This window comes from Mustela nigripes, chromosome 15, assembly GCF_022355385.1.
Source record: "Mustela nigripes isolate SB6536 chromosome 15, MUSNIG.SB6536, whole genome shotgun sequence".
Taxonomy (NCBI): Eukaryota; Metazoa; Chordata; class Mammalia; order Carnivora; family Mustelidae; genus Mustela; species Mustela nigripes.
In genome coordinates, this window is record NC_081571.1 from 1,185,878 (window position 1) to 1,195,539 (window position 9,662).

At 43.8% G+C, this 9,662-nt stretch overlaps 1 protein-coding gene across 3 annotated transcripts in view; it reads left to right on the forward strand.

Moving 5' to 3' along the window:
* Positions 1–2,203: 2,203 nt before the first annotated feature.
* ZMYM2 (zinc finger MYM-type containing 2) overlaps positions 2,204–9,662 on the forward strand; it is a 115,876-nt gene continuing 108,417 nt past the window's right edge. For all 3 annotated transcript variants that reach the window (XR_009400044.1, XM_059378094.1, XM_059378095.1), the window contains exons 1-2: positions 2,204–2,291; positions 3,448–3,513. The gene's annotated coding sequence lies outside the window, so the exon portion shown is untranslated. The remainder of the gene's footprint in view (positions 2,292–3,447; positions 3,514–9,662) is intronic.

Here is a 9,662-nt window from a genome sequence, read left to right on the forward strand (position 1 = left end):
TCTATTCAAGCCTTCCAACTATAAATTCAATGTGCAGTACCTATTGCTGAGGTATATGATGAAAAAAGGGATGCTCCAAGTTTTCACAGAATTATTACAATGTTGCCCTGCATTTGGTAATAGAGGAGATTTCTGTTGTGAAGATAGGGACATCAAAAATGTCAATGTAAGGGGCATCTGGATGGCTCATTCAGTTAAGTGACTACTTTTGGCTTAGGTCATGATCTCAGAGTCCTGGGATCCAACCCTGAGTCAGCCTCCCCGCTCACCGGGGAGTCTGCTTCTCCCTCTCCCTCTGGGCTCCCCCTGATTGTGCTTTCTTTCTCAGATGAATAAATAAAATTCTAAAAAAAAAAAAAAAAAAGCCAGTGTAAAACAGTACTGTGTAATACAAAGTCTTACAAGGATATTGGATTAGAATACTGAGAAAATTTTGTTGTGAAATAAAATATCTACTGAAAAATAAAATACCATTCTGAGAAAACTCATTGAAATGCATGTTGGATATTCTTCAACTTAAACAAAGAGTAGTATATTTATTGCATTTAGCTCTAGGTGTTAGGATTATTTGATTTTTTAAGTCATAGTGAATGAATAAATCTCAATTTCTACTGATTACATTGTGTAAGCGGCATCTAAAACCGTTCAACATCAGTTTTTACTGAGTTGATTCATTAAAAACCTTATGTTCATCATCTTCGTGTAAAACTTTAAGTTGTAACCTCACACGTCTATTTATTAATAGGCAGTGGTGTTAGATAACCACGAAATTGCCAAGTCTCATTTATCCATCCATTTCTTTCCCCAACACCATCAAGTGTAATGCCACTAACAACCGCTAGGGCGAGACGAGAGAGGCCTCACTTTCATCTTTACATGGAATCTTGGAAAGTGCACCGCACCATGACGTGCGCCAAAGACGTAGGTGTAGACGATGAACAAAAGAGAAGCCCCACCGTCGATGTGGCTTTCTCCACCACGCCCGCCCCGCGGCGCGCCGCAACACTGCACCTTCGCTCGCTGCCCGCAATTGGGCGGGCACTGGTTGGGCGAAGCGATTGAGCTGTGGAGTGGAGTCTCCATCAACCGTTGAGGACCAGGAGGTGGTGGAAGGCAGTGGAGAGGCTGGGTAGAGGCTGGGGGAGGGCAACCGAGTCTGCGGAGGAGGACGACGGCAGCGCCGAAGGACACACTGAGGGGAGGCTCCAGCCCCTCCAACAGGCGGGAGCCCAGCTCCAGGGGAGCCAGCAGCTTCCTCCATCTTGGTTGATGGAGGCGGGGAGCGGCGTCTGAGTCTCTCCACCGTGGCACCCGTCCCCCAAGGGCCCCTCAGGCGCAGACGCTGGAATCAAGGGCTATCCCCTCGGCCGAATGGCGGAGCCCAGTTGGGGCTTCGCGGGGCCAAGTTTCCCAGCCCCACGGGTTTGGTTTTGAATTGGTCCCAAGTTCCCACAGCAGTCCCGACAAAATGGAGGACGTCGTCTCCTCCTGCAGCCATGACGGGAGGTGGGGGGACAATTCCCCACGGGGGTGAGGCGAGGGTGGAAGTGTTCCCACTCCCCTCAGCACATTCGGAAACTCACTTCACGCGCTGCCCCGACCTCCCACTTTGCCTCGCTCCAGCCCCTTGCCGGGCTCGCCCCTCACGGGGGGCTTCAGGCATTGGACAGGGAGGGCGTTGGGGACATCGAGGCCGCGTCGCTCCTCGGACAGGGTCGTTGGGAGCGGCTCCAGGGGCCTGGGCGTCCAGGCCCGAGCTAGGGCAGGCGACCACGGCCTCCATCCCTCGGGCTGTGCGGGGCCCTGGAGAGCACCCTGGGCCCCCGGGTACCGAGCCAGGGGCCGGTGCAGCGGGCAGCGAAACTCGGGCGGCCTGACCCTGACGGACCTGGGGGTGGGGGCGGTCTGGTAGGCGGGGGTAAGAAGGGGAGGGGACGCGGCCGAGGGCCGAGCGCCGGCCGAGGGGGGAGTGGAATGGCAACGCCGGAGGGTGTGGTCTGTTCCTGATGGACGGCCCTCCGGACCACCCCCTCCGGGGGGGGCTGAAGGAAGGCAGAAGTAGCCAATGGACGTCCCGGAGGCGCCCCGGACCGCCCTTCTAGCCAGCCAACGAGGGTGCGGAGGGCGGGGCCTTCCCGGGCACGGCCGCGCCGCCGCCTCCTCCGCCTCCTCCTCCTCCTCCTCACCAGCTCTAAACCCGGGACTGGACCGAGCGGAGTTGTGCGTGTTGCTGAAGGGGGGGTGGGCCGGGGGAGGGGAGGTTCGTTCCGCGGAGCCGCAGCCAGAACCGGGTGAGGCTTATCCCCGCTGTCTTTCCAGTCCAGGTCCGCCGATAGTGGGGGTGGCTGGGAGCCGCGCAGCCTCGGGAGGAGGAGGCGGAGGCGGAGGCGACTGGGGAGGCGGAGATGGGTGAGGGCAACCTCCGGAGCCTCCCACCGACCCGGGATTAATACCCCGCGGCGCGGCCGCCGTCGCCGCAACCGCGTCGGGGCCTCGGGGGCTGCTCCGGGCTCCGCTCATGTCACAGGCGTCTTCGCATGCGGCCCGAAGGGCTGCGAGAGTGAGGGCGAGGCCGGGAGGGCTGGGTGAGGCGGACGCCAGAGGCGGGGGTCTCTCGGGGGGCGGGGGCTGCCCGGGTCTGGGCTGTGGGAGGTCGCGGGGTATTTTTCCTTTCTTTCTTGAGGCGGGGGGGTGGTGGTGGAAGGGTGGGGGGAGGGGCGCTTCAGTTCGTTCTCCCGCTCTCGGGGCTGCGCTCCGACCGTCTCCGCGGTAGCCTGAGGTCCCCAAGTTTTTCGGGGCGCGGGTGCTGCCTCTTTCCCCACCCGGTCCCCTCCGTCGCTCTTCTCTTTCCTGGGTTGCGTTGCGCGGCTCTTGCTCCTCACGTATTGTTTGGCTGGGTCTCTAATGGCGGACGGGGAGGCAGCGCTGCCGGTCGCCGACTGCAAGCGAGGGGGGGGGGGAGCGGGCGGGCAAGTCTCGGGCCCAGGGCAACTGCTTGGGGCAAATATGGGAGATAGCACCCCGACGGTGACGTGAGCCGCCCCTTACCTCGGAATTGGTGTGGAGAGTGACGGGGATGACGCTGGGGTGGGCAAATTTAGGAGGGAATACAATTCCTTTGCTGGCGTCGAGGCAACGTTTGCCCTTCCCCCCCCCTCCCCCGCCCGCCCCTTCCCAGTTAGTAGGCTTGGTGCCCTCCAGCCTCCTCCCTCCAGATTTTGCTTTTCACGTGGGTTTTGTTCCCAGATATATATTTTGCGTGGTTTTCCTCTACTTTACGTAGGAGAGGATTGCTGCTTGCGGGTTGGGGAGTAATAATAGAAGGGCCAAACCTCCTTGACCTCTTACTCCCTTATCGTCTTCAGGAGGAATCCTGGTGGAAAGGGCTCGGTTTTCCCACATGGTTGGATGTTCTTGATCCATTTTTCATTTTTCCTCTTACCCCAGGACCAGGAATCGCCTTCAACTCCAGTTGGTGCATCTTTGGCAGAAAGTGAGGAAAACACCCCCATTGTGAGTCCTTTGCCCCTAATATGTTGTTCTTAAAGGACGTTGTCAGTTTGTAGGGGTTCAGCCATGGGACTTGTCTGTCCCCGTTGTCTTGAGGGGGAGGAGCTTTCCCTTGGGTGGCAGCTGCCCCCGGGGTGAAGCTTGGGTAATGGCTGGTGAGGCAGCTGGGAGTGGGCGCTGCTGTTTCCACCGCTGCAGACATCTCTCCTGCTGCTGCAATACCAACCTCAGCAACCAGACGACGGGCTCCTGCAGCTGCTCACGTTACCCGGGAGGAGGGGTGGTGCAACGGAGGGCATATTTCTGGTGCCCTCTAGAGTTCCAAAGTGGGAATTGAAGTTAATTCGTTTTAAATGCTATGCATGCAACCATCTTTAACACTTTTTCTTCCTTTACAATGGATAATTGATTGTAGGTATTGGAAAAAATACAATCATTTGACTTTCCGTTCGTGTCTGATTTAAAAGACTCTTAGGGTTCATAGTTGGTAGATCTCTTTCATGACTTTGTTTAGGAAAGGGCATGAAATCAACTCTTCTAGTACTTTAGTTTATCCAACTAGGTTACTAGCTACTATGCAGATTACACCACTTCACTGCTCCAGATAATCTCTTGGTCGTCCATCTTCTGTGTTGATTAGTCTTCACTTGAGTCATTCTTGAATGTGTCACCTGAGTTATTGTTTAATGCTTGTAATTTGTTTTGAGGAGCAGTCTTATAATATGCTAGACAATAAACAAAACCAGTCAAAATTTCTGTCAGTTGAGATTAGGTACAAAATATCAGTGAAGCTCCACTCTGGACTCAGTGTATTTCCTGAGCTCTGGACACACTGTATCTCATTGACTGTTGATATTGTAACTTGTAGCTCTTTGTCAGAGGTGAGTCATAAATATAGTAGCTTATGCTTAAATATTAAGTCCCAAATGGATCAAAAGATAATTAATAGGTGATGAATATTTTGCTGAATACTGACCTGAAAGATGATGTGAGGATGGCAACTTATATTTTGATACACAACATTCTAGGCACAATACAAGGCACTTTCATGTATTATTTCCTTTAGTTTTAGCAAGTAGCCTGCAGACTGATAAAAGTGGCACATGTTGAGCCCTCATTGTATGCCAGTACAATGCTAAGTTAAAAAAAAGTTTATTATGGAAAGTTAAATTTAATGAATGAGGACAATATGCTGAACCTTTGTGTTTCTGTCATTTACATTTTATAATTATCAACACATATCCAGACCGAATTTTAAATGAATTAAGTAATATAATCCTCACAAAAAAGTACTCTATGGTAGTGTGATATTGTGAGAGACCAGTGATACATGTACTGTTTTTATTTCTAATTTGTAGAGGGGAAAACAGAGGCATACGGAGGTACCAGGTAGTAATAGTAGTGTCAAACAAGCAGTTTGATTAAGGTGCCTTAAGTTCAGCAACTAAGCTGTCCTGTTTTAAAGTACATACTGGCTTTATGCACGTGGAAATTGAAACAGTGAAAAAGCCAAGGTTAGAATCCTTTCAGCTTATCTTCTCCTAGAGAATAGGTAGATAGATAGCAAATGTTTGAATCTTATTGAGTACCTTTTAAAAAAAATTATAGAACTGCAGTTATGCCTTATTTAAAAACTGTCTATTTGAGGGGCGATGGGGTGGCTCAGTTGGGTAAGCATCTGTCTTCGGCTGAGGTCATGACCTAGGGTCCTGGGATTGAGCCCTAAATCGGGCAGGAAGTCTGCTTCTCCCTCCTCCCACTGCTGGTGTGTGTGTGTGCATGCCCGTGCTCACTCACAAAAATAAATAAAATTTTTAAAAAACTGTCTATTTGTATCAGAAGTAATATATTCTTTTCAGTAAGTCTGTATACAGAGTCTCTCTTAAATACTGCAACTTGAGTGAATATATTGTCTGATGAATTTAAGGTTCTTCAGGGATTAAGTCATTGATGTAATGGATCAAGGATCAGATCTTCCACATAGATGGGCAATGCTTATTACCACGTTTATTTTCACAAAAAATTTAACTTTCTCAGATTTTTTTCTTTGTTCTTAATTTTGATGTTGATAGGAGAAAGGTCGGTAATTGGTTATATTTAATAGACATTTGGAGATGAGAACATACAAAATGTATAACCAGGACTATATGTAATGTCAACACAAATATAATTATGAAAGCCATGGTTCTTAATGATAATACTGAAATGCGGTTCTTGTTATGCTTAATGATTTAGCTCAGAATTTAAAATTCTTTTGTTTAAAAAGACCAACTAATGGTGCTTTAACATGCCATACAGTAAGATGAAGATAACCTGATGATTTAATTGACCTTGACTAAATAAGTTCTTTGTTATACTTATTATTGGGCACTTAATGTGAGTTAGGTGCTTTTATGTGTATATATGAAGTGTTTCAGCAGTTAAAAGTACTCTTTTATATTTATGGCATCTTTCTTTAGTGCATCCTTAATAGTATGTATCCCCTTCTCCTGCCTGACATTTTATTATTATTTTTAAAGATTTTATTTATTTACTTGACAGAGACACAAGTGAGAGAGGGAACACAAGCAGAGGGAGTGGAAGAGGGAGAAGCAGGCTTCCCACCAAGTAAGGTGCCCAGTGGGCTGGATTCCAGAACCCTGGGATCACGACCTCAGCTAAAGGCAGATGCTTAACAACTGAGCCACCCAGGCGCCCCACGTCTGTCATTTTTAAAGATTTAAAAAAAAATGATTTTAATGCTTAAAGAGTGCATGTGTGCACAAGTGGGGGTTGAGGCAGAGGTAGAGGGAGAGAATCTCAAGCGGACTCTGAGCTAAGTGCAGAACCCCACTTGCGACTTGATCTCACGTCCCTGAGATCATTCCCTGAGCCAAAACCCAAGAGTCCAATGCTTAACAGACTGAGCCACTCACGCACCCCCCACCTGTCCTCTTCTTAAACACTTGGGGAAAAGATACAGGGTGATTTCTATTTTTCAGTGTTACATAATCTCATGGGGCAGGTTTTTTGTACCTCATGTGGTGAGACAGCCCTGAATCACTCAGATACCACACAGAAGCTGACATTTGAATGTTTCAGAATTTTGCATGGATATAGAGCTTGACGTATTGTCTTTTTACAACAGTGGTTTTTTTGTTTTGTTTTGTTTTTTATTAAGAGGGGGGAGGGAGAGAGAGTATCTTAAGCAGGTTCCACTCTCAGTGCAGACAGTGTTCTTTTCTTAAAGATTATTCTGTTTTGCCTTTGAGGTACAAAAGTGCATAAACAATGCATTTGAGATGAAGTGAGTCTTAAAATCAGATGCTGTAGTATTGTGATGGAAAAAGTATGTATGAAATATTGGGCACTCTATGTTGTGAAAAGGTGTGGTATAATTAGAAATTTTACATTTTTTTCTTCTAGACATTAATATCCGTCTCTGCCCCATTAACTATTAACATATATGTTATTGTATTGAATAACATTTATTTTAAGAAGACTTTGAGATATTCAGTTTGTGTGTATATTTTTAGATGAGCCCAAATGCAAATCTTTTCTCCCACTGGATTCTCAAGTAATATTTGTGTAGGGCATTTTAAGTTACTTTGACTCCATGCATTTTCCATTTCTTAATTTCATTTGTTTAATTTTCTTCTATTCCTGTCAGAGAGTGGAGTTAGGATTTTAGTCTTTAACAGGACTTTGATCTATTCAAATCTGAAAGTTCTTATGCACAACTCTAATATGTAAGACCTATAAGGTTGTCAGTGAGAAAAACTGCTGTTGCATAAATCCATAATTTTTTACTTTGGGATTCTGGGTAACAGTTGAATTTTGTTTTTTATTTTGGTTATATACGAGCAAGAAAGTTCTCTTCTACATAGTTGGAATTGCAAATTTCTTTTTATCTGCAACCTGTTTTTTAAACAAGTCAGTTTGGAATCCTAGGTTTTTATTATTAAAATAGCAATGGTAAGGAAATTATAAGGGCCAGCACCAGACACAAACTTGGTAACAAGATAAATTGGTCTTCTTAAATGTGTTAAAATTTGGATTGTGTGAGCATATCTGTTGTTTTATTGTGTATTTTAAAATCTATTAATTTTTTGCATCAAGTGTTATATAACACTTTGGAACTGCAGAATAATTTTTGTAAACCAATGGGAAAATCGGTTGTGGAGTTTAAAAAATGTTTTAGAGAGGTTTATGAAATCACTTGGTTACATGACTTGTTTGGTATTTGTTCTTAGTACTATTTTTTTTTTAAGACTTTATTTATTAATTTGACAGAGAGATCACAAGTAGGCAGAGAGGCAGACAGTGGGGGTTGCGGGTAAGCGGGCTCCCTGCTGAGCAGAGAGCCCAATGCAGGGCTCAGTCCCAGGACCGGAAGATCATGACCTGAGCCAAAGGCAGAGTCTTAATCCATTGGTGCCCCCTATTTTATTTTTAACTTAATAGCAGATCATTGAAAGTTAGAAGTAACAAAATTTAAGAAAAAGTTATGGTCCTTAAATTGAAAGAAGTATATGATTTTTGGGGTTTTATTTTTATTGATTTGATTACTGTCTTATAAGTATTTATACTTAACTATTACAAGAAATGATTTAAGAGTAAATTTTGGCTATTACGGTAAGTAGATAATAAGAAAAAAGATTTGAGTATTTCATTATTACATGTTGTCTAGTTTTTGTTTATATTTGAAGAATTACATTACCATTTTAACCATGCTTTTTAATCTCAGTAGACTGCCAAGGATCAGGTTTCTCCTACTTTTCCAGAATGTACTAGATTTTTTTCCCCCTGGTGTTCCTAGTAAATTTGAAGGTTGAATTTGTTATGTGAATTTCAGATTTAAAGGTTAGAAAAAAGTACACTTAAACTAATACAGTGTTACATGCCAACTATAGCTTCATTAGAAAAAGTTTTAAAACATTTCATTCTTAAATTATTAAATATTTTAATATGGTTCTCATTTAAAATTAATATTAAATTGTAATTTAAGAGTAATTGTAATTTACTAGTAGAATTAATTGTTGTGACCTCATTAAAAATTGGGAAAGATGTTACAGTTCTTAGAGTAAACATTTCTTTCTAACTGTACATTCAGGTTGGTTAAGAAAAATACTTAAATGGCAATTTTAAGTCAGATTGTGGTGCCTAGTTAGAGATTTCAGACAGAAGAAAGGTCACAAAATGTGACATACAATGAGACAGATTCTTTAGTTTTTTTACTTTATGGCAATGTCAATACTTTTGCTATACCCACCTAGATAGATATATTATCTGATTTATTATTGTAAGAGTTTGGAGGTGAAATTATGGTTTCGTAACTTAAAGAGACTTTTTTTTGTAATACTGGAACAGTTTTATAATAATTTCTAAAAGGCATGTCTTTTGACTAGAAAATGTATTTTTTGCACTATTGAGCTTGCTGGATCAGACTGAGAATAGTTCAGGGTCATTAGGGTACTGCAGAAATCATTTATTCAATAATTTATGTATTAATAGTGTTTATTAATGTCAGATAGTCATGAAGATTATGTTCTGTAGGTAGGTACTGAGCAGGGAGCCAGACTTGCGGCTTGGTTCCAGTACCCTGGGATCATGACTTGAGCCAAAGCAGATAGTTGACTGACTGAGCCACCCAGGCACCCCTTAACTTTACAACTTTAATTACTATGAATGTTTCACTTTGTGTTTCTATTTGTGTGTGTGTGTGTTTATTTTTGTTTGACGCGCTTAATACTGTATAGTTCTATTTCTTAAGTTTTAATTTCTGCTTAGTAAGTCATTTTGTTCTGTATCTGAACAGTTTTATGTTGCATATCAAAGAAAAGCTTCTGTTCAAGTCTTTGTCTTCCATGACCCAAACTCCTGATTTCTATTATTTTCTTTTCTTCATCCACAGATTACATTTTTCCATCCTGTGTCCTTGCTCAGCTGATTTCATCCTACCTTCCTCCTGGACTTTTTCATGTTTTTCCCATTTCTAACTGCTTTTACATTAAAAAAAAAATAGCACACAGTATCTGTACTTTTTTTTGCTCTACTTGTATGAGGCATATCCAAATTTTAGTAAACTTTTTTTTTTTTTTTTTTTTTTTAAAGATTTTATTTATTTATTTGACAGAGAGAAATCACAAGTAGTCGGAGAGGCAGGCAGAGAG